Here is a 25,747-nt window from a genome sequence, read left to right as displayed (position 1 = left end):
TTGATTTTATTATATTTTAACATCCAACAGATCTTTGTCCTCCGTTTTTTAAACATATGGCAACTTGTCTCTGTTTCATGGTTAAAATACCTCCCTCGATACATACAATGGCATATATATATATATATATATATATATATATATATCCACACGCAAACTGTTAAGTCTTTCTTAACGTGAACAGTCTCTGGCTCTTTGTTTGCCTGTGTCTTTCGTGTTAAAGAAATTTCTCAAGAATCTTGTGTATTTGAGAATGTGTCAGTGAAAAAGGCTATTGTAAACTCTGAGTTTGCTGAGCATAGGGGCTTGCCAACTGTGAGCTCATTCTGGTTCTTTTATGATACAGCCTCTAAGAGCAGCATCTTTTGGTCTTTCCTCTTGAGTTGCTCAGCCTCAGCAGAAAAGAAAATTCCTGGCTCTTGCCCAGAGTATCATAAGCCCTGGGCTCTAGTGCTCCAGGAACTGTGTGAGGGAAGACTCCAGGAAGCTCAGTGTTGCTTATAAATACATTTACTAATGCCTCTGTTTTCAACAAGACAGTCACCTTAGAAGTGCATGGTGTCTTCTAGCCCAGACACTCTCTTACTTTATCTTCTCCTGAGGCCACACTTTCGTTTCTGAGTATGGGACCACACTCTGTGGTTTGACTGTGAACAAGAGTCAATGTGGGGGACAAATTGTCTTGTAAAGAATTTGCAGCCGTAATGAGGACCTGCTAGATAGCACAGGGAGCTCTACTAAACCTCTTTGGTGACCTAACTGGGAAGGGACTCTAACAAAAGGGGTGATACGTGTATACACACAGATGATTCAAAAGCTTTCCAGACAAGCAAAAGTAAGAGAATTCAGCACCACCAACCCAGCTTTACAACAGATGCTAAAAAGACTTCTCTAGGCAGGAACCATAAAAGAAGGAAAAGACTCACAAAAAATAAACACCAAACAATTCAGAAACTGGTAATAGGATCACATGTGAGTGTGTGCTAAGTTGCTTCGTTTGCGTCTGCTTCTTTGTGACGCTGTGGACTGTAGCCTGCCAGGCTTCTCCGTCCACGGGATTCTCCAGCAAGAATGCTGAAATGCATTGCCATGCCCTCCGCCAGGGAACCTTTCCAACCCAAGGACTGAACCCACATCGCTTATGTCTCCTGCTTTGGCAGGTAAGTTCTTTACCACTGGCACCACCTGGGAAGTCCCATAGGATCATGCGTGTCCATAATTACCTTAAATGTAAATGAACTAAGTCACCAACCAAAGGCAAAGACTGGCTAGATTGATGGAAATGCGTGTCTGTGAGCACTTTCACTTCCCTCATCACTCTATTTAACCCTTCAAATTGTAGGCAATTATTTTATATCATTAGGTTAATCATGTTTCCATTATGGCTTGCAGTTGTAATTTTCATCTGGCTATTGATTGTGAAAACTGATAAAAGTCCTTTACTATTGTGACTATGTAACTGTTAATCATTTTAATACCGTTATATCATGATTGGTCAACAGAAAACTATAGAATTCTATATCACTGAAACTACCTCTAAATGAAAAACCTGTAATCACTTTTAAAATCTAGATTCACATTAGAATTATTGTGGAATATTTTTGAAAAATACAAATGCCCAGATATGGATTTTTCTCAAAAGTTCCCAATGTGATTCTAATGATGTTTAAAAACAACTGGACTATATGATGATCTTTTACTTTTATTTAGTTTGTTTCAGCTTTTCTATTTCATATTCAGTGCTCCCATTTCATTTACTTTATGTTTTCCAAATTCTTTGTCCCAGTTTTTGGTAGTTCTTTCTCAAGCCTTTATCAAGTATATTAGAAAAACTTGTGTGTGTGTGTGTGTGTGTGTGTATTTACTTAACTAAAAGTGAATGAAAAAATATATAATATTATGTGTAATATAATATATATTTTAGAAAACTTATGAATTTTTGCCTAGCTAAAAAAAATCTATGATATTTTGGTTCCACCTATTTGAATTACATGAATAGAACACTAGATTTCTAATTTATATTCACCCCAAAATTTGATATAGTTCCATTTATTCTGGCATCTTGTATTACTGCTAAAAGTCTAGAAAGCCTTTTATCTTAGGGATTTTTTTAAAGAAATTGAATAAAACTTGAAACTTCTAATCCAATTCTGAGAATATAAAGAAATACTATGTTGTAATAAAAAAAAGAAAACAAGAAATTAGTATATGATACAGTGTTATTGACTCAAGTATGGATTTTGTTCAAATTTCACAAATTGTATGCTAACATCCATTACCTGCTCTCATACCTTATTCAGGATTCCACATTGCATTTAGTTGCATTGAGCAGCTTCATCTGCATGCAGCAAATTCTGATAAATTCTCCTTTCATTTTTATTGTGTTACAAATATTTTCTAATTTTCCTTGTTATGGCCTCTTAGATCCACCCATCATTCAAAAGTGGACATTTAATTTCCAAATCATTTCAGTTCAGTTGCTCAGTCATGTCCAACTCTTTGCAACCCCATGGACTGCAGCATGCCAGGCCTCCCTGTCCATCACCGACTCCCAGAGCTTACTCAGAGTCAAGTCTATTGAGTCGGTAATGCCATCCAACCATCTCATCCTCTGTCGTCCCCTTCTCCTCCTGCCTTCAATCCTTCCCAACATCGGGGTCTTTTCCAATGAGTCAGTTCTTTGCATGAGGTGGCCAAAGTACTGGAGTTTCAGCTTTAGCATCATTCCTTCCAAAGAACACCCAGAACTGATCTTCAGAATGGACTGGTTGGATCTCCTTGCAGTCCAAGGGACTCTCAAGAGTCTTCTCCAACACCACAGTTCAAAAGCATCAATTCTTTGGTGCCCAGCTTTCTTTATAACTCTCTATGTTCAACTCTCACATCCATACATTTTTTAAGTGTATTTTATATTGATTTATCATTTTGATATTAGTTTCTCATTTAAATGCTTTCTTCTCTTCTGTCATCTGTGTTTTCTCAGTCTTCTAACTTTTTTGTACCTTTATTGCAGCTTTCAATAGCTAGCTCAGAGATCTGTCTTAGTAAATATCACATTGCACTTGAAAATTTGTGTGTTATTTTCAAATATATTTTGATATTAATTTCTAGCATAATTCCAAGTGATAAGATAGCTGACTCTGTATAATTTCAATATCTTTAACCATGAAAATTTTGCACCTTATTTTATAACCCTGGATATGTCCCAGTGTCTCCTGCTTTATAGTCTATGGGAACTAGAGTAGAATTTGTATCCTGCTGTTGTGAGAAAATTGTACAAACCCTAATTATGTCATATTGGTTTGTAGCACTTTTCAGGTCTACTATATCTTTGAACTTTTCTGTCTATTCATTCTGTTAATTTTTGAGAGTTTGATATTGAAGCTCCAACTACATATCAACTTACCAGCTGAAGAAAATAATTGTAATATATAGCAAAACTGCATGTAACTTTGCTCTGTATTTTCCAAGTCTCCTGTAAATGTGTTACCATACTTTCATAATTTAAAAAACACAAAACTAAATAAATTTTTTAAAAAGATTCAGTTTAGTTCAGTGCAGTCGCTCAGTCGTGTCCGACTCTTTGTGACTCCATGAATTGCAGCACAGCAGGCCTCCCTGTCCATCACCAACTCCTGGAGTTCACTCAGACTCATGTCCATCGAGTTGGTGGCCATCCAGCCATCTCATCCTCTGTTGTCCCCTTTTCTTCCTGCCCCCAATCTCTCCCAGCATCAGAGTTTTTCCAATGAGTCAACTCTTTGCATGAGGTGGCCAAAGTACTGGAGTTTCAGCTTTAGCATCATTCCTTCCAAAGAAACCCCAGGACTGATCTCCTTCAGAACGGACTGGTTGGATCTCCTTGCAGTCCAAGGGACTCTCAAGAGTCTTCTCCAACACCACAGCTCAAAAGCATAAGTTCTTCGGCACTCAGCTTTCTTCACAGTCCAACTCTCACATCCATACATGACCACTGGAAAAACCATCACCTTGACTAGACAGACCTTTGTTGGCAAAGTAATGTATCTGCTTTTGAATATGCTTTCTAGGTTGGTCATAACTTTCCTTCCAAGGAGTAAGCACCTTTTAATTTTACAGCTGCAATCACCATCTGCAGTGATTTTGGAGGCCCGCAAAATAAAGTCTGACACTGTTTCCACTGTTTCCCCATCTATTTCCCATGAAGTGATGGGACCAGATGCCATGATCTTCGTTTTCTGAATGTTGAGCTTTAAGCCAACTTTTTCACTCTCCTCTTTAACTTTCATCAAGAGGCTTTTTAGTTCCTCTTATAGGGATAAATGGAAGGCATTTGTTTAAACCAATTTTGTATTTTAGTTGACTTTTATATTTTCAGAAACGTTGAAAAGATAGTACAGAGGTTTCTGGTTTTCGTGCATCCAGTTTCCCCTGTTGTTCCATCTTCTGTCAGTGTGTGCCTTGTCGCAACTAAGGAAAAGCTGTAGCCCACCAGGCTCCTCCGTCCATGGAATTCTCCAGGCAAGAATACTGGAATGGGTTGCCATTTCCTTCTCCAAAGGAAAAACAATGATATGTAATGATTAACGAGGGTGATGCTTAGTTCTGATTTCTTTCGCTGGGAGCACCGCCAAGCTTCTCCAGGTCACCGTCTGCCTCAGAGGCTTCTGCCCAGAGGCACCTCCGCCACTGGCCCACTCAATGCGGCGTGACGGGGCGGCGAGCCCTGGGGGCCCTGATGGCGCTCTGCTCTTGGCCCTTGAGACCCGTCCTTATCTGGGCGGTGGTTTCCTTCAGGAGGATTTTTTTCTCCTTTCCTTTTTCCACAGCTTCCTCTCTCTGGCTTATTGTGGCCTCTCCTTGATTTTCAGCGATGTCATGGGCATGCTCGCGTCCTGTCTCCTACCACAGTCACTTCATAAAGTAAGGGCAGTTGAGCACCAAATGTAGGAAGCATACAGCATCGGAATACAGGACAGACCGGCTGCGATCCAGCGCAGGCAGTGAGGAGGCGCTGGTCTCACTCACGCAGGAGCCGCGGCGTCAGAGTGAAACGCGGCTGCAGAGGTCCAGCCTCCACCCGCTCCCGTCCTCGTCCCCACTGGCCCCCGACTGGCGTCCCCGAGAGCCGAGAAGTCTGCGTCACTCTGGGAAGCGGCCTTTCCTCACAGTGCGATTAGTTTCACTCAGGTTTGCGCTGGAGAGCAAAGCGGTCCCTTTGAACTTTGTATTAGGTGGGTTTTGGTACCTCCGCGCTTCTCTCCCCCTTTGGGGCAGGATGGTCTCTGTGGTCTTGAAGGAGGACATTCCGGTCACTTCACTTTCCTTGTCCCACCGAGAGGAGGCCGGAAGCTCGCTGCCTTTCGTGTAAGATGACCAGCATCCCGTGAGCCCAGGACCGAGGCCGCCCCGGGACGCGGCCCTTCGTACTGAGACAGGAATGCGCTCTGCAAACGAGCCGGCCGGCCCTGCCCGGAGCCCGCGGGTCCCGCGGAGACGAGGGGGCCCGGCCTCGCGCCCCGGCCCGTGCCTGGCTGCGATTCTGCAGCGTCCCTCCATGTCCATCTCTGCATCAGGAGGGAGAGGCAAATAGGGCGAGTGGCAGGAGCACAGATGCCCGAAACATTAAAAACCACTTTCATAATTTTCATTAGCTTTTTATCTCTGGAATTTTGGGGGATCCCTGGAAACCCTAAGTACTTGTAAAAGAGCCACGTTGAGTGCAGACTCCAGATCATGCGTCTTGAGCTGAGCACGTCAACACCCGCAGCAGCAGAGACACCCAGGGGTCCGGCGTGCTCCATGTCTGGGCCCTTCTGCGGCGCCCCCTCCACTCTTCCTGGAGCTGCCCCTTCTTCCTCACTGTCTCTCTGTCTCCCCTTCTTCCTCCTCACTATTTTCTTCTGTGTTTTCCTTTCCTCTTTGTTCTAGTCTCTCTCTCTCTCTCTGTTATTCTGAGGGTCCACAGTGGAGAGAAATTCTCAGAGCAGCTGTCCTTTCTGTGGGCTGTTACTAACATCCCCGAAAAGTACTGATGGTTCTTTTGGAGGATAATAATCTCCCCGGGGCCACATCTTCTGTACGGAGGAAGGGAAACAGTAATTAGCAGTGCTGTGTTTTGGGCATTCCTGACTCCATCTAAGCGGCTTTGGGTGCTCCCCTCCGGGTGTGTCCAGAGCTGAGACCAGCCTGGCTGCTACCACATCATGAGTTCTCTCACCCTTCTCCAACCTTCCTTTCTCTCCTGTGTGGCTGGCATTGACTCCTCTCCATGCCAGAAGCATAGCCACACAGAGACCCAGGAATCTCTGCAAAGATGCAAGAAAACAACCTTGAAATATTATAGAGAACTGTTGCTGAAATTCAGTCTCTGTTCACCTGTGCTGAATAGAAATGGAGATGGAGTTTTGGGTGAAGTAGAAGAAAATACCTTTATTGCCTTGCCAGGCAGAAGGGGCCCTGGCGGCTCGTGGCTTGGACTGAGTGTCTGCCCTGGAAGAGGGCAAGTGTACAAGGGGCAGGGTGTGATCAGCTCTGGGCTCTTCTAACTGGCTGGTGATGAGGGAAGCAGAGATCAGCGCCATCAACCTCTGCTTCCAACTGGTCTGACGTCTACATGCTTGTGAGTGAAGACAGCTTATCCACCTGGTGAGGGTTTCAAGTTCTGCAAAACAGCTCAAAAGACATGGCTCAAAATATTATCCATTGCCCTTGAGGAGGAACTAAAGGTCCTCGTCTTTGTTTAATGGCTCTTTTTTTTTTTTGGCCTTGCTTGACTCTTTTCCTTTCTTTCTGCATTCTCTCACTTCTCTGATTAAATCTATTCTTCACTGAAGTTTTTCTACAGAGAAATGGCAAGCAGAGGGTATGGGTGGGGGTCTATTTCGGGAATGCCTTATAGAGCCCTGCTTGGTTACAGAAGCATCTGTCTCGTTCTCATCTCTGCAGCAAACCTACCCCTGCCCAGTCTGGGTTGTCTACAGTTCTTAAGACAAGGACATGACAGGAACAAAGCAGTTTCCATGTTTCAGAAACACCCATTTTTAGAAAGACTTCAGAAGTATGTGGTATGTTATGGAGAGCATTTTGGTTTATTACTGAGAGTTTTCTCTTGTAAATTTGTGTTTGTCCTTCTAAACATTTGCTTTTGACTCATTCCCCACCGCCACCGTCTTTCTTTCCCGCGGGTGTAGTCACTGTTTGAAATGTTGACGACTTGGGGCCCCTGGGTGTTTCTCCTCCACCCCCTCAGAGTTGAACCGGTGTCTGTGTGCCTTCCTTCACTACCTGGTCCAGTATTTGGAGGGGAGAGTAACACTTGTGCTTTCTTTCTAATTCTCCTCAGACTTTAGGGACCCCCCATCCCCGCAGCCCCTTCCTCAGCTCCCCCTCGTGACTGCCTTTTTTCTTTTTAGGTCAGTTTGTGGGTATGGGAGAGGTGCAATCATTTTCAGAACTGTCTGAACACAGAAAACAAATAACTGAACGTGGAATTTCTGAAATCTGCTCTGAGGAATAGGCTTCTGGGCCTTTCATCATGGATGAAAAAGTACAAAGCAGAACTGAAAGAGATTGTTACCAAAAGTTTTAAAAAAAATCATCTCAGAAGAAGGTATAAGAGATATATTAGGTTTATGTCACTAGTTTTTTAGCTTAGATGTGAACCGAACTAAAAGCCTTTCTTACACTGTCTGTCATGCCATTTTGGGTAAGTTATTTTGAGAATGCTTTATTACCTGAAATTGCTTCTCTGTAAGCATGCAGCGTATGTCTTCATACATTTTGGCATTGCAGATTTTCTTCAGGATTTTCTAATTATTCACACTCATTAAGGGCTGACTCATTGGAAAAGACCCTGATGCTAGGAAAGAGTGAAAGCAGAAGGAGGAGTGACAGGAGGAGGAGATGGTTGGATGGCATCACTGACTCGATGGACGTAAGTTTGGGAAACTCTGGAAGACAGTGAAGGACAGCAAGCCTGGCCTGCTGCAGTCCATGGGGTCACAAATAATTGGAAGCGATTTAGCAACTAAATGACAACAGCAACAGAGGGCATAAAAAGATGCTGTTCTCTGGCCTGCCCAGCCAAAAGCAGATGGTACATTCAAAAAGGGTGGTTAATTTGATGAAGAGACTATTCAGTGAATGGACTGTTTGCAAGCTGTAGGCAGAGTGAAGGGAAACCCACAAGATAGAATGGCATAATCCATGTGGGTAATAGTAGAAGGCTGTCACCACACTAAGGATGAGGACCAAGGAAGGAATCGTTAGTAAGAAGAACAGAAGCTGTAGCAGTAGGTAGTTTGTCTTGTTGGAGCTGAGGCCTTTAACGGAAGACACGGCAACTGCCAAGAAGGAAATAAAAAACATTTTTCTTAGTTCTGCTCTGACCTCGTATGTCTTCTTTGGCCAGACTCATCCAGACGTTAGATGACACGGGAACATCACTGGTTCTGTCCGTAGACGTCAGCTTCTCAGGATATAGCACATCAGGAGAAGGGTAGCCGGTGATCCAGATATGGTTCACCGTGCATCCAAGCAAAAACGTTGGCAAAAGCATTTTGTCCCTCATCAGAAGCTGCCTATTAAATCTATGTCTTGAGGTTCACTTATAAGAGAGACATTTTGCTTAGGTTTGGAATTGTATGTGATAAGCTGAACAATCCTCTGCCTACTCTGGAGCATAGGAATATGTTCTTATGTTTTCATGTTAACATGAAAAAAGTTTCCAACAAACCAATACAGGAGGGCGTGAATACTAGGTTAGGGGAGAAATCAGTAATTTCAGGATCCTGTCAAGATGATGGATTAGAGCTGGCTACTTTCTTCTCTGTTAGGCCAGGGAAGGCTATTGAAGAAAGAGAACCATGGACACAGTTCCAGCAGTGCCCTCACAAGGCTGCAGGCTGCACTGAACTGGTAAACTGTGTGTGTGTGTGTGTTGGCGCTGTGGGCAGGTGAAGTCTGGGGCCCAGAATGGCCAGGGACAGCAGGGAGAAGGCAGAGTGGAGGAGAGCTTTGAGTTTTCTGCTTTTGACATCTTCCTTGAATTGCCCTGAACAACTCTTCTTGTCCAGTTACTGATGAAAGCGCTGGTGAGGACATGATAGGAGCAGGTGTGGATTGACAAGCCACCCTCAGACACTTGCTTCTCAATTTCTCTTTTTTCGTTTTAGCTTGAGAATGAGAATCTAACTTCTCCTTTCAAAGCTACTTTTTGATAAGCATTTAAAAGGTAAAATTTAAGGACAGCAAGTGTAAGGGATCAGCAGTGTTTCTATGCTGTCCAACTCTTTACTTCCTTCCTTAAATACAAGAGGCTGGTTTAGACAGGGGCTTCTCTCACTCCATGTCATGATACATTACTAACCCAAGTGCCTGGCCCATGAACAGGAGCCCACGGGCATTAGACATCTGGGATGGATAACTCTACAGAGAAAGACAACATATTGAACAACACATTCAATCAGAAGCAGAATTGTTTAAACAGACTGGCAGAGGATTTAAAATAATGTATTTAAAGAGGTAAATACTATAAGAATATCCAAGAAAAACATTGAAGTAAATACATTTTTGGATGAAAAGTCTGAGAGGTGAAAAACAGTGTAATTATGATAAATACTAAATTAAAATGGATATAACTAAAGAATGAGTTAATGAATTGGAAGATAATGTTGAAAGTGTCTCAGAAAACACCAAAAGGAAGGAAATTATATAAAACACAAGAGAAATGCTAAAAATATGGAGGGTTTCAGTAATTATTCAGCATCTATATAGTAGTTTGGGGGAAAAAAATTTAAAACATGAGAAGTGAAAAGTATTTTCAGAAATAGAGACAATGAAGATCGTAAATGAGGAGGAATCAGTAGACACAGTGGGTGTCTGATAAAAGTCTACGCCTAGACACACTGTATTGAAATCCAAGGCCATCAGTGATAGAGAATTCTGAAACATTTCCAGAGAAGAATACTTCTAAAAAAGCAAGAACTCTGTCTCTATCAAACATTTCTGCAGAAGCTCTGGATGCAAGAAAAAAAATTAAAGTATAGAAGGAAAGAACTTTGATTTAGATCTTATGAAAAGTCAAATTATCAATTAAATCTGTGGGTATAATAAAAATACTCTTAAATGTACCATGACACAGGGTGTTTGCTGCTCTGAATACCACATTCTGGAAAGAAAAGACTTAAGGACAAGTAGTCTTAGTGATTCTGCAAGAGATGCGAGCAATAGAGATGATCAAATCACAGACAAATATGCATAGATAATGATATGAGGGCAAGGAGGGAAGGATAGAAACAGATACAGAATTGAAGCTAGACATGACCAGCATGAACGTGGTGATCAGAGGTCCCTGAGATCATATCAACATTCGTCTTACTGAAAGATGCATATTGATAAGTTTAAAACCCTGTGGAGGCCCATGAATGTAAGTGTGAGCATTTAAGTACAACCGCCAGAACAAAGGAACAGTGTTAACTTTGTAGTAAGCAGATAAAAAGTCTATCCATTGAAAGCATTAATAAAAGGGCAAATACAGTAAATGAAAAATGTGAAATGAGATGTTAAAATTACTTACATGTCCTAATATAACAGTAATTCTGATAAATGGATTGAATTTATCAACTCAGTGACGGAAATTTTTTTAAATCAGATTAAAAGAACAGGACTCAAAAAATATGTTGCCGATGTGAGACAAACAAAAAAATAATAGGAAACTTAAAAATAAAAGCAGAGAAAGATTATCAGGTAGTAAGGAGTAAAAAGAGAGCTAATGATAAATCACTAGTAGAGGATGCAAAAATTAATCCTTTTGGTGGTAAAATATTTATAATTTTAGGTACTTTAGAAAAGAGCCGTACATGATCCAGGGCAGAAGACCTCCATATTTCTCATCACCTCCACTCATGAGACTCAGTTCTTCAAAGGCTTTGATGTCTTAATAAAATGCATTTTGCTCAGTCTTCTGTCAATACATATCACATTTGATTTATAGACTAAGATTTGTCCTTACAACAGGGTCCATTTAATTTTGATAATTTGTGTTGTTTCTCTGCAAAATACTTTCAAAGATAATATTCAAATGAGGCATATTAACTTGACAAGACAGTTTGAGCTTTTATATTACCACCACATTTCTTTATGATTTTTCTGACATTGTCTCTCATATTTAGGCCCTGGCTCTTGGGATGTGCTGTGCTCAGCACTAACAGGATGCTGTCCTAAAGTTTAATAACCCAGCTACTCTGCAAGTAGCCAGTTTTATTGACTTATTCATGGATCAGTCCTTTCAAGCAATATCTGCTGAATATCTAAAATGTGTTAGGAAAGATGGTAAGTATAGAGATAACAGTTGTGAGGAAAAATCACTGTTCTCATAGAGCTTGTAGTTTAAAGAGGGAGAAAAAAATTTCAAAATCAATATAAAATTACACATTAAGCTGAGTCAGAAGGGAAATGATGGGTGTGATGTGTATTACAGCACAGGGAGTTCTGTGGTGTGTGTGGGGCTGCGGGTCATAGAAGTCTTCCTTGAAGAATTGGTGCTTAGGTTGGGGTGAGACAGTTGGGTTGAGCCTCCTGGTGAAGAAATATAGGAGTAATACACTTCTCACAGATGGACCAGCATGCGCACAGGCTCTGATGTGGGAAAGCATTTATTTCAAGAAACAGAAAGAGGGTCAGAACCCAGCAAGTAAGAGTGATGCTAAGCTAGTGGAAAATGTAGACTAAAGACAACTCAGAGGCTTATAACCCATAGCAAGTACTTTGATTTCTATCATAAATAAAATGGAAAATGATGGCCTGATTTTATAAATGGATGGATACAGAATTGGATGTATACTTTAAGGAGAACATTCTGGCTGTTTATGGGAGGTAAGAATGAAAACAAAAAATTGTGTTAGAAAGGTATATACACTGGAAAGTGGATACTTACAGTATAGCACACGAAACTCTTCTCTATTATATAATAATCTTTATAGGAACATAATTTGAAAAGGGAAAGATAACATGTGTATATATATATATATATATATATAAAACTGACCCTGTTTGCTGTACACTTGAAACTAACACAACATTATTAATCAACTGTACTTAAATATTAAATAAAAAGTTTAAAAAATCAAGAAAGCTTTTAAAGGCATCCAGTCAAAAGATTATGATGGCTTGGATTAAGAGAGGGAGAAAAGTTGATGGATTGGGCCATGGTTTGGAGGAAGAGTTTATAAACATTGGTGATAGGTTGGTTGTGGGAGATGAGGATTGGGAGGGGGTGGGAATGGTTCTGGGGATTCTAACATGGGCGACCAAGTGGTGGAGATGGGGCTCACTACCAGGCACAGTTTGGGGAAGAAGACTGAAAATGCAGTTTAGTTCATGTTCAGTTTCAAGTAGCTTTAAGATTGCCATGTGGAAATGTCTGCTGGATAGCTGGAATGTGTAAGACTGCAGCTGGGGCAATTAGGCTTGACTGGAGGCATCACTTGAAATACGCCAACGGAATACAAATGATTCATAGAAGCATAACCATGGATGAGATACTCAAGGGAGTTTAAAGTAATGACAGAAGTAGTTTGCTCATAGCATTTGGATAAAGAAGGAAAACGTAGGAAAGAGAACTCAAGAAGGTGCTAGAGAGAAGAGAACTTGGAGAATTGATTTTTCCTCAAGTTGAAAGAAGGGAATGTTCTATGAAGGAAAGGAGTTAGCCTTGTGGGATGTTGCTGAAAGACCAAGATGGACACTGAAAAAATGTTCTTGGAATTTACAGACTTTCAGTTCAGTTCAGTTCAGTTCAGTCAGTTAGTTGTGTCCAACTCTTTGCAACCCCATGGACTGCAGCACACCAGGCTTCCCTGTCTATCACCAACTCCCCGAGTTTACTCAAACTCATTTCCATTGAGTCGGTAATACCATCCAACCATCTCATCCTCTGTTGCCCCCTTCTCCCGCCTTCAGTCTTTCCCAGCATCAGGGTCTTTTCAAATGAGTCAGCTCTTTGCATCAGGTGATCAAAGTATTGGGAGTTTCAGCTTCAGCATCAGTCCTTCAAATGAACATTCAGGACTGATCTCCTTTAGGATGGACTGGTTGGATCTCCTTGCAGTCCAAGGGACTCTCAAGAGTCTTCTCCAACACCACAGTTCAAAAGCATCAGTTCTTAGACACTCAGCTTTCTTTATAGTCCAACTCTCACATCCATACATGACTACTGGAAAAACCATAGCTTTGACTAGACAGACTTTGTTGGCAAAGTAATGTCTCTGCTTTTGAATATGCTGTCTAGGTTGGTCATAGCTTTTCCTCCAAGGAGCAAGCATCTTTTAATTTCATGGTTGCAGTCACTATCTGTGGTGATTTTTGAGCCCCCCAAAATAAAGTCTGCCACTGTTTCCACTGTTTCTCCATCTATTTGCCATGAAGTGATGGGACTGGATGCCGTAATCTTTCTTTTCTGAATGTTGAGCTTTAAGCCAAATTTTTCACTCTCCTCTTTCACTTTCATCAAGAGGCTCTTTAGTTCTTCTTCACTTTCTGCTATAATGGTGGTGTCATCTGCATAGCTGAGGTTATTGATATTTCTCCCAGAAATCTTGATTCCAACTTGTGCTTCTTCCAGCCCAGCATTTTTCATGATGTACTCCGCATAGAAGTTAAATAAACAGGGTGACAATATACAGCCTTGACATACTCCTTTTCCTGTTTGGAACCAGTCTGCTGTTCCATGTCTAGTTGTAACTGTTGCTTCCTGACCTGCATACAGGTTTCTCAAGAGGCAGATCAGGTGGTCTGGCATTCCCATCTTTCAGAATTTTCCACAGTTTAGTGTGATCCACATAGTCAAAGGCTTTGGCATAGTCAATAAAGCAGAAATAGATGTTTTTCTGGAACTCTCTTGCTTTTTTGATGATCCAGCAGATGTTGGCAATTTGATCTCTGGTTCCTCTGACTTTTCCCAATCCAGCTTGAACATCTGGAAGTTCACAGTCTACATATTACTGAAGCCTGGCTTGGAGAATTACAGACTTGGTGACTGTTAATAATGCATAAACTCGCCATTTTATCATGATGCTGGACTCTGAGGGCTAGGAATTTGGATGAGCCATGGGGAGTCTGTTTGTCTGGGGCAGTGATGAAATGACTTGAGGCTGGAGCTGTCTGCAGGTTCGGGCACTAACATCTGTTGTTGGAGCAGGGCCATGGAGATCCTGGGATAGCTACCCTGCTGACCACATGTGGCCTCTCCTGGTGGCTTGGCTTGGTTTCCTCATAGGGTGAGGTTTCAAGTCAGAGACATAAAACCCCATGTCTTACATGGTGACTCCAGGCTTCAGGTTCTCTGTCTGTAGAGAGGGGCAGAAGCTGCACCTCTTCTGGTGAAGTCTTAGAAATCACCATATTCTGTTGGTGACAAGTGAGTCCCAGGCCTGCTCAGATTCCAGGGTCGAGAGCATCGGCCTCAGCCCACTACTAGAGAGGCATCAGTGTCAGACATGTGTGAACTTGTTTCAAGACCACATTGGTTAGTTAGTGTTAGTTGCTCAGTCTCATCCGACTCTGTGTCCCAATGGACTGCAGGACGCCAGAGCAAGAACACTGGGGTGGTCTGCTATTTCCTCCTCCAGGGGATCTTCCCCACCCAGGATTGAACCTGCATCTCCAACGTTGGCAGGCAGATTCTTTACCACTGAGCCACCAGGGAAGCCCAAGACCACATTATTGGGACTTTAATAATGGTCACAGGGGAAAGAAGGATCCAGACTAATGGGGAGGTGGGGGGACCAAGGTGAGTAGGAACTGAGAGTTGCCACTTGAGCAAAGATGTTTTATAATTAGAATAAAAAGAAACTTAACATTTACTGGAACTTGATATGAAGGAGATGCAGAGAATGATAAAGGATTTCAATATCCTTCAAAACTGCAACAACTGACTTGAGCCTGCATTTGGATACTGCAACTGCAAACTCTGGCTTTGAATCAAAGTATCTTAAAATATCTCCAAAATAGTTTTTAAAAAATTAAACTACAGACTCTTAGGAAAGCAAGTGGAAGTGACTACTACCTGCAGTTAACAGATGAGGCATGGGAAGGGTAAAAAATACTTCTCTGTAGGCTCTGGCAGGTCACAAGTGAGAGCAGGGCTTGTCATGGTCTGTGTGGTCCTTATGTGTGAACAGACGTGCACAGGAAAGGCAGTCAGATCTTCGCTCTTAAAGAGCATTGTTCTAACTTCCACAACAATGTTGAATTCTTTTTCTCACTTGAAATTCTGTTTCACTTTTATAATAACCTTCAAAATTTGCATATATAAAATATACATCACACATGCCTTTATATATCATTGAAACTCCCTGTTGACATAGCTAAAAATGCCCAGCTAATATCACATCTTGAAAGAATAAGCATAAATCTGCAACATAATAACTCCAACATCTTTAAACCTCAGGAATTATTTTTTCCTACATTGTTTAATTAAAGCTCCCAAAACACAGTTAAATAAGCAAATATTTTTCTTTTTATTTGCCACAAAATTGATCACAAAATGATTTTAAACTACTGGTAACATTAGCTAAAATTTACTTTTGGCCATTATTTACTAATTTGTCCTTTTATTCATTTATTCATTGGTTCATTTACTCAACAGTTATAAATTGCTCATTTACTTTTTTGTGTGTATTTTACTTTGTACTTTAGCAGATGAATGGATAAGAAAGCAGTGGTACATATACACAATGGAGTATTACTCAGCCATTAAAAAGAATACATTTGAATCAGTTCTAATGAGGTGGATGAAACTGGAGCCTATTATACAGAGTGAAGTAAGCCAGAAGGAAAAACACCAATACAGTATACTAACGCATATATATGGAATTTAGAAAGATGGTAACGATAACCCTGTATACGAGACAGCAAAAGAGACACTGATGTATAGAAAAGTCTTATGGACTCTGTGGGAGAGGGAGAGGGTGGGAAGATTTGGGAGAATGGCATTGAAACATGTAAAATATCATGTATGAAACGAGATGCCAGTACAGGTTCAATGCACGATACTGGATGCTTGGGGCTGGTGCACTGGGAGGACCCAGAGGGATGGTATGGGGAGGGAGGAGGGAGGAGGGTTCAGGATGGGGAACACATGTATACCTGTGGTGGATTCATTTTGATATTTGGCAAAACTAATACAATTATGTAAAGTTTAAAAATAAAATAAAATTAATTAAAAAAAATAATAATAAAAAAAATAAAAAGAAACTTTTAAATTTTAGAATAGCTTTAGATTTACAGGAACGTTAAGAAGTTTCCACAACTAGGAGACATAAAGAGGAACCACAGTGAGATTTATGGGAAGGGTGGAGGTATGTCAATACCCACAAATGGACGAACGCTCTTAGACACCTCCCCAAAGAAGATATACTGATGGCAAACAAGTATATGCAAAGATGCTTCACATCGTGTCATCAGGGAGATGCAAATTAAAACAATGAGCCGGCACTCCACCTCCACACCTATTAGACTGGCCCAAACCCAGAACGCTGACGGCCTCAGTGGGGCGACGGGCCTCTGCCTCCTCACTGCTGCGGATGCACAATGGAGCAGCCACTTTGGAAGATGGTTTGGCAGTTTCCTACAAAACTCTTACTATACGATCCAGCAAATACGCACCTTGGTATTTACCCAAAAGAACTGAAAACTCATGTCTATACAAACTGCTCAACAATGTTTAAAGATTGGAAGAAATTGATCGAGAAGTCCTAATCGCCCTCTTTTTCAGTGAATAAATGGAACATTATTTCTGGGGGAAAAAAGAATGTTTAAAACAGCTCTATTCAAAATTACCCAAACTCGGAAGCAACCAAGATATCCTTCAGTCAGTGCACGTGTGCATTATTTACACTAAGATTGTAGGACGTAAGATAGTGAAAAGATTGGTGAGTGAAAGGAGTTGTGGAGATGGAGGGATGAATAGGTTGAGCTCCAAAGAATTTCAGGGCAATGAAATTCTCTGTATGATGCTAGAATGATGAATACATGCCATCATATATTTAAAAATCTACAGCCAACAACCTGAGAGCTGACTGGTTGCTTGTGGGGACTGGAAAGCAACCATGAGAAATGAGATGGAATCCACTGACCTTGCACCTGGACGGGTGCTAGCTCACCAAAAGCAAAGCACTCTCTTTTCTGTAAATTTTAAAGTGCTCTGTAATTGGAAAGCATCATGTAACTGCAAAACGTGAATGAACAAAACCCACTGCTATTGTTGTCAACTGAAATTCCCATAAGAGTAATTTCTCCTTCATAATTTGTTTCAAAGGCATTTCTGAGTCTTTTAGGGTGAAAACAGTGTTTGATATAGATGAAATAAACAAAGAGGACTGAATTATAACTTTACAGCTCAGCTGGTAAAGAATCCACCTGCAATGCAGGAGACCCCCAATTCGATTCCCGGGAGGGGAAGATCCCCTGGAGAAGGGATAGGCTACCCACTCCAGTATTCTTGGGCTTCCCTGATGGCTCAAATGGTAAAGAATCTGCCTGCAGTGTGGTAGACCTCGGTTGGGAAGATCCCTTGGAGAAGGGAATGGCAACCCACTCGAGTATTCTTGCCTGGAGAATCCCATGGACAGAGGAGGCTGGAGGGCTACACTTCATGGGGTCACAACGTGACTGGGACTAAACACAGTGCAGCACGTGTATGTATCAGGGCTTCCCAGGTTGGTAAAGAATCTACTTGCAGTCCAGGAGACACTGGTTCAATCCCTGGGTACGTTTAGGGATCCCTGAACATACTCCAATGTTCTTGCCTGGAAAATCGCATGGACAGAGGACCCTGGTGGGCTATAGTCCATGGGATCTCAAAGAGTCGGATGCGACTGAACACGTATGAACACGCTATGTATATTGTTGTTCTTTGGTCGCTGCTGCTGCTGCTGCTAAGTCGCTTCAGTCATGTCCAACTCTGTGCGACCCCACAGATGGCAGCCCACCAGGCTCCCCCGTCCCTGGGATTCTCCAGGCAAGAATACTGGAGTGGGTTGCCATTTCCTTCTCCAGTGCATGAAAGTGAAAAGTGAAAGGAAGTCGCTCAGTCATGTCCGACTCTTCACGACCATATGGACTGCAGCCTACCAGGCTCCTCTGTCCATGGGATTTTCCAGGCAAGAGTCCTGGAGTGGGGTGACATTGCCTTCTCTGGTTTGGTCGCTATGTATATATAATTTTCAATTCACATGTTGAGGTATGACCTGCTGCTGCTGCTGCTAAGTCGCTTCAGTCCTGTCTGACTCTGTGAGACACCACAGACGGCAGCCCACCAGGCTCCCCCATCCCTGGGATTCTCCAGGCAAGAACGCTGTAGTGGGTTGCCATTTCTTTCTCTAGAGGCATGACCTACATCACTTTATTAACCATTTGCCAAAAACAGACTTTAGGTCTTCTTATGACACTAAATACACATTTGTTTTTCAAATAAATGGATAATTTAGAACTCAAGGGAGAAGAAAAGAGAGAAAATGCGTGTTTGTATCAGGGATTATATTTCTATTCATTTAGCTCTTAGTAGGTGAAAGTTTTAAAGTTCGCCTGATAGAAGGAAAGTTAAGGAAACTGAGGGCTTGTTGTCGCCAAGAAGTTTAAGAAGGCAATTAATTTTTCACAGATAAAATAGCAAAGTAAACTCTGGTTTTCATCGTTACATATTCATTCCTCATTTTGTTCCCCAAGATTTAAGAGCAAAGCTATTTTGAATGTTGAAGAACCTTATAAACTCTCTTCTACCAGTTACACAAGATCTGGTTAACGTGACATTGAGCATCAACAAGAATGACTAATTTTGTCAAATTATAGCTTTAAAATGCCAAGCGAGACCTCGTTTCAGTTTTTGTTCAGGCTTCAGCTGGGTTTCTAGGAGAAAGCCTACTCTTTAAATTAGATTTGAACTTTTTACTAGGGAAGGAAGGAAATAGACTGTGCACGGTGAAAGAACATGGACTGGTGTTAGCGACATGGCGTAGCCTTCTACAGACATCCATGCCCATCTCCAGTCTCCAAGAACTGCAGAATTATTATGAAAGAGGGGGTGGCTTTATTCCTGAGCCCCAGGCATCTAGTTTTTCTCAGGAATTTACCTAAGAACTGTCTTTGTATGTTATACGTAGATATAGTTTCAGTTAGAATTGCTGTGAAGCAAAAGGCTATCAAACTTAATGCCTTAAAACCCCAACTACTCATTATTTCTCTAAGTTGGGGTTATCTCTCAAAGACCTGGGCAGTTCTGCTGATCCAGTCTGGGCTCAGCTGATACTAGCAGACACTGCTCAGTCCTGTGCTTGTGGTCTCTTGGCCGGGAGCCAGCTGGTCTAGGAGATGGGGTGACTCAACTCTGTTGTTTATCATCCAGCAGGCATCCTAAGGTCTTCCTGGTTCCAGTGGAGAGATTTCAAGAGACAGTGTGAACATGCACAAGGTCTCTTGGGGTCTGGGCTTGGAATTGTCATAGTCACCTCTCCTGCCTTTTTATACAGTTCATGGGGTTCTCACGGCTAGTTTACTGGAGTGGTTTGCCATTCCCTCTTTTGATGGAAAAAGCTGACTTAAAACTCAATAAAACTAAGATCTATTAATAAAACTAAACCTTAAAAAAAACTAAGATCATGGCATCCTGTTCTGTCCCTTCATGGCAAATAGAAAGTTAAAAGATGGAAGCAGTGACAGATCTCCTCTTTTGGGCTCAGAATCACCATGGATGGTGACTGCAGCCATGAAATTAAACGTTTGCTTCTTGGCAGGAAAGCTGTGACAAGCTTAGGCAGTGTGTTAAAAAAGCAAAGACATCACTTTGCTGACAAAGGTCTGTATAGTCAAGGCTATGGTCTTTCCAATAGTCATGTACAGATGTGAGAGCTGGACAATAAAGAAGGCAGAATACCGAAAAACAGATGTTTTCAAACTGTGGTTTTGGAGAAGACTCTTGAGAGTCCTTTGGACTGCAAAGAGATCCAACCAGTCACTCTTAAAGGAAATCAACCCTGAATACTCTTTGGAAGGACTGATGCTGAAGCACCAATATTTGGGCCACCTGATATGACCAGGTTACTCATTAGAAAAGACGCTGATGCTGGGAAAGATGGAAGCCAGGAGGAGAAGGGGATGGCAGAGGATAAGATGGTTGGATGGCATCACCGATCCAAAGGACATGACCTTGGGCAAATTCCGGGAGATGGCAAGGGACAGGAGAGCCTGGCAGCTGCAGTCCATGGGCTGTGAAGAGTGGGACACGACCTGGTGATTGAGCAACAGCACCTCTACGGCTTCTGTTGGTCAAAGCCAGTCACAGGCCAGTTCAGATGCCGAATCTTGGGGAGGAGATACAGGTCGCATTTCATGGTACACGCAGGCAGGGAGAAGTGGAGACTTGGGGTATTTTTTTTCCAGTTTTCCAAAAATATTCTCCTTCCCAAATCAAACTGCCAAATTATTATGTAATCACGTAAGGCCTTTACATGTGATCTTTACTTTTTTCATAGGCTTTTGGGTTTCCTAGCAAGAAGCACACCTATTCTTCTTAGAAGTTCTTACACAAATTATCTTTTCTCACTAATAACTTCAAGTACTTACTTTCATTGCTCAAAGAAAAAAAAAAAAAAGCTTTTTTACTGTGCTTATCAGCATAAGCCCTCCAGTTTCCATTGCCGTCATTTGCCCATTGCACAAACACTCTCTTGGATATGATGAACATTCGTCTGACATTCCTAAGCAGGCTTACAGTAATTTTAGCTCCCCATTGAATTTCAAACAGGAGCCTCCACGTTGACATTAAAAGCATTCGCATTTGCAGGGGCAGAGCAACCTGCCGAGCGGGGACTGCTCTTGCTCGCCAGACTCTCCCCTTGTGCTTTTTTTAGAAAGAGCAAAGCTGCGGGATTTGTCTGGGCGGTTCAGGCTGCACTCGGAGCAGCTCCGAAGACTGAGGGCTTCTGGCTGGCAGCAAATCCTTCCTTCAAGGTCCCTCTGCAGAAAGGCAACGCCCTCCGCCTCACTGATGTCTGTCCTGTGTGTTGCAGATAAGTTACCAGCCATAGAAAGGCAGCTACTTTCAGGTTTTCTGAAGCTTCCCCCAAAGCCTCTCTTTCACCTGTTTTTTTGCCCCCAGTGAGATTTCCCTCTTTGCCGTGTACAAGAATGCAGTCAGTGAGGAGCGGCCAGGCTTATGATTGAGCTATGCTGGGATACTTTGTTCTGAATCTTTTTTTTTTTTTTTTTTAATTGAAGGCCTTTATGGGCAAGGAATGTGAAATCAGGAGACTTTTTTTCTGCAGCTATTTTTCACCCCTTCAGCTTCTCTTATTTTTATCATGTCCCATCACCATTATTACCCCTTATATGCATCCAGTGGTCAGCAGGCTGACGGCCGGCGTCTCTAAAGGTATAATGAGCAATCTGGGTTCATGGTTTTCCGCAGCTGCTCGGAACAGTTGGTACTAGCGTCACCGTTTACACTTCCAAAGAAATGTGCCCAAGGCATCAGATGTAGACTAACCTGGCCTTGCCTGGTGAATGGAGAGGGGAAGCGGAAGTGTGGATGGGTGTGTGTGTGTATGGATAACAATTCACGCATCTGTGTGTGTGTGTGTGTGTGTGTGTGTGTGTGGAACAGTTCATGCATCTTTGTGTGTGTGTGTAATAACAGTTTGTACATGTGTGTGTGTGTGTGTGTGTAATAAGAGTTCATGCATCTTTTATCCCTTGACCGGATGGTTGCTGTTACCAGAGCCTCTCTCCTAAAGAATCTTCGTGCTGGGAGAGAAAAACGGCTCACAACAAACAAACGTATTCGGGTTGCCATCTTGATTAAAGGGTATTGTTTTGATTGAACTGTGAATCTTTACCCAGTCATATAACTTACAGGAGAACGTTGAAAAAACATAACAGCAATGCCCTTCATCTCCATTTAGGGAGTAAAGAGGCTGATGCGGAGAAAAGAATGCTGGATTGAAAACAGAGCAACGGGGTTCAAGGTCTCTACTTTAGCTGTGTGACCTGGAGCTAGTACTGTAACTTCTCTGAGCCTCAATTCCTTTCTCAGTGGGAGTATTGAATGCCATAGGGTTGTTTCAGGGAGAAAACATCGCATGAGAGCAGATTACTGTGGCATGCCCGTGTCAGTTGTTGCTACAGACGTCTTCAGAGGTCTTTCTGCTGAGTTGTGTGCCCAAGTACAAACCAGAAAGTTTCTGCGCGTGTAAGGCTGTCTGACCTCCCTGTTTCCTCAGTCCATAATTTATTAACATCTAAAGCCTGCTGATGTTCACTCATATTTTCAGCCTTCCTCTTTCTCTGTCTCTGGCTCTTCTCAGATTTATGGAAGTAGTGTAACATAATGACCGTTTTGCTCTGTGTTGGTAATTTTCATATTTTAGGAATCCAGAATTTTATGGGTAAATAATCTGTATCTGGTAATCTGTAGGCTCACTTAGGGACATTTCAATTAAAAATTTTAAATAGGAATTTTTTGGAGTTTCCTTCTATTCCTGTCCTCCCCTCTTAAATACCTGTGAGGTAAGTGTGGATTCATTAATACCTTCTCCTTTTTATACCAGCCCCCTCTCCTCTGTGATATCCTATATTCTGAATCCTCTGATTTCCATATACCATGACTCAATCTATTATATATTTTCTGAAATTGTAGAAACTGTGCTCCCATCTTTCCACATTTTAAAAAAAAAAGCTTTTTGGTTGCACCACATGGCATGTGGGACCCTGACCCTGTGCCCTGCTGTGTGGGAAGCACAGAGCCTCAACCACTGGACCGCCAGGGAAGCCCCTGAGCCTCCATCTCGAGTTGCCATCTGCATCCCAGAGTCAGGTATGTGCTGGGCCCACAACCATGGCTTCTGAAATGGACAGACACAAGGGTGAGGAGATAGCCAGTCTGCTCAGTTAATTTGAGCTAAAGGGTTAATTAATATAAATGATTTCATGGATTGTGTCTCCCAGACTTCAAATTTACCTTCTGGCAGGTACCTTCTGAAGTCATAACCTGTGGAAGTGGCAGATGGCAGGGACGCTTTTATAGCCCTGGGGCAGGCATTGAGGGTGGGGGAGGTGGGCACCTATTTCTTTATACATAACCTTGACATCCTGTTCTCACAGTTTTGTTAAAGCTGAAGGCACAAATACATCCTTGATTGAAGAGATGGAAAATTCTGCCCCCTTTCTCGTCACTCAAAATGTTGTTAGAGCATTTTCATTTCACAATTTTATTAGTGCTCAGAAATCTGATATTTATTGAGCCCAAATTTTGGCAGACACTGGTGAAAGAGCTTGACATGTATAATTAAACTCTAATAAACTATCCTATATGTAGGTGCTATTTAAAATTTTTCCTTTATAAATGGGGAAGCCAAGATACAAAGAGATTAATATGCTGCCTCAAGTTACAGTCAGTAAGTGGAAGAGCCAGGAATCAAACTCAGATTTGTTGGCTCCAGATTCTGTTAGTTATCACACTATGCTGCTTAATTGCAGAGAAAAATATACATGTATTCAGGGATGCTGATGTAGGCATTCCCTGGACACTCGTAGGAGACATCAATCCAGTTCAGTTCAGTCGCTCAGTCATGTCCAGCTCTTTGCAACCACATGAATCACAGCACACCAGGCCTTCCTGTCCATCACCAACTCCCAGAGTTCACTCAAACTCACGTCCATCAAGTCAGTGATGCCATCCAGCCATCTCATCCTCTGTCGTCCCCTTCTCCTCCTGCCCCCAATCCCTCCCAGCATCAGAGTCTTTTCCAATCAGTCAACTCTTTGCATGAGGTGGCCAAAGTACTGGAGTTTCAGCTTTAGCATCAGTCCTTCCAAAGAACACCCAGGGCTGATCTCCTTCAGAATGGACTGTTTGGAGCTCCTTGCAGTCCAAGGGACTCTCAAGAGTTTTCTCCAACACCACAGTTCAAAAGCATCAATTCTTTGGCGCTCAGCTTTCTTCACAGTCCAACTCTCGCATCCATACATGACCACTGGAAAACCATGGCCTTGACTAGATGAAACTTTGTTGGCAAAGTAATGTTTCTGCTTTTGAATATGCTATCTAGTTTGGTCATAACTTTTCTTCCAAGGAGTAAGCGTCTTTTAATTTCTTGGTTGCAGTCACCATCTGCAGTGATTTTGGAGACCAAAAAAATAAAGTCTGACACTGTTTCCACTGTTTCCCCATCTATTTCCCATGAAGTGATGGGGGCATCAGTGACCAACAAATTGCTGTAGGCCTTTATGTCAACTTTGAGAAATGTACTTGAACCATAAGAATTACGAATGTGCAAGTACACTTCCGTGGAGAAGGAACTGGAGGTTACTAAGGGCAGTTTCCTAGAGACAGTGCCTCTGTGTTCTGTAGCACAAGAATGTCAGGATCCATATAAAAGCATCCTTGGAGGGCACTACAGGTATATTAGATAGGCAGTTGAGAGAGGAAATTTCACAAACGGCAAATAGGTAACATCCTTATGAATAATAATAACTAGATAGGGATATATACTTGAATAAAATACCCACTCTAGACCCCATGGACCTGAGCAAGAGGATTTCTCTCAATTAGGATCAAGATTCCTTTCAAGAATTATTCTTGATCTAACCTATTTCACACATGAATAATCAATAGGTTCCTGCCGTATGATGTATATGTGTGTGTATATATATGCATATGTATATATGTGCATGATGATGGTCAGAACTTCTCTAATGGCTCAGTGGTAAAGAATCTGCCTGTGAATGGAAGAGACATGAGTTTGAGCCCAAGGTCAGGGAGATCCCTTGGCGAAGGAAATGACAACCCACTCTAGTATTCTTGCCTGGAGCATCCCATGGAAGAGGAGCCGGGCGGGCTACAGTCCACGGGGTTGCAAAAGACTTGGACACAACTTAGCAACTAAACAACAACATGACTGTAGTCACTTTTGCCTGGAAGGCTGTTTCAGTTACTAGGACTTATTGTTCCCCTCTGAACTTATTTACAAATAGGATTAAACTCAGCATAGAAAACAAACTTATGGTCCCCAAAGAGTATTGTGTATAACGGATCTACAATACTGTATATAAAATAAAAGCGAAAGTGAAGTCGCTCAGTTGTGTCCAACTCTTTGCAACCCCATGGACTGTAACCCGCCAGGCTCCTCTGTCCATGGGATTTTCCAGGCAAGAACACTGGAGTGGGCTGCCATTGCCTTCTCCAGTATATAAAACAGGTAAACAGCAAGGAACTACTGTATACCACAGGAGAGTATACTTAATACCTTTTAATAACTTATAATGGAAGATAATTTGAAGAAGAATATATATGTTACATATATATTTATATACATATATAATTGAGTCACTGTACTATATACCTGAAACTCGCATAACACTGTGAATCAACTAAGCTCCAATATGACTGATTCATGTTGATGTTTGGCAGAAACCAACACAATACTGTAAAGTAATTATCTTTCAATTAAAAATAAATTTAATTATAAAAAGTTTAATTTGCCTTTTGTTCTTTTAGAACTTAAATGTTTTGGCAATCATTTGGTGTATGTATATAAAAATCTCACAGTTTTAATTAGATCAGCATGGTATGATTTAATTAATTATTGAGCTTGGTGAAGTTTTGTGTATAGAAAATACTCTTGTTCTAATAAACTTTACTTTATACTTGAAAAAAATGGGAAAAGACTTTTAAAATTAAAAAGAAATATTAATGAAAGTTTGTGAGTCCTTA

Source organism: Bos javanicus, chromosome 27 (genome assembly GCF_032452875.1).
Source record: "Bos javanicus breed banteng chromosome 27, ARS-OSU_banteng_1.0, whole genome shotgun sequence".
Taxonomy (NCBI): Eukaryota; Metazoa; Chordata; class Mammalia; order Artiodactyla; family Bovidae; genus Bos; species Bos javanicus.
Note: the sequence above shows the minus strand (reverse complement) of the source record.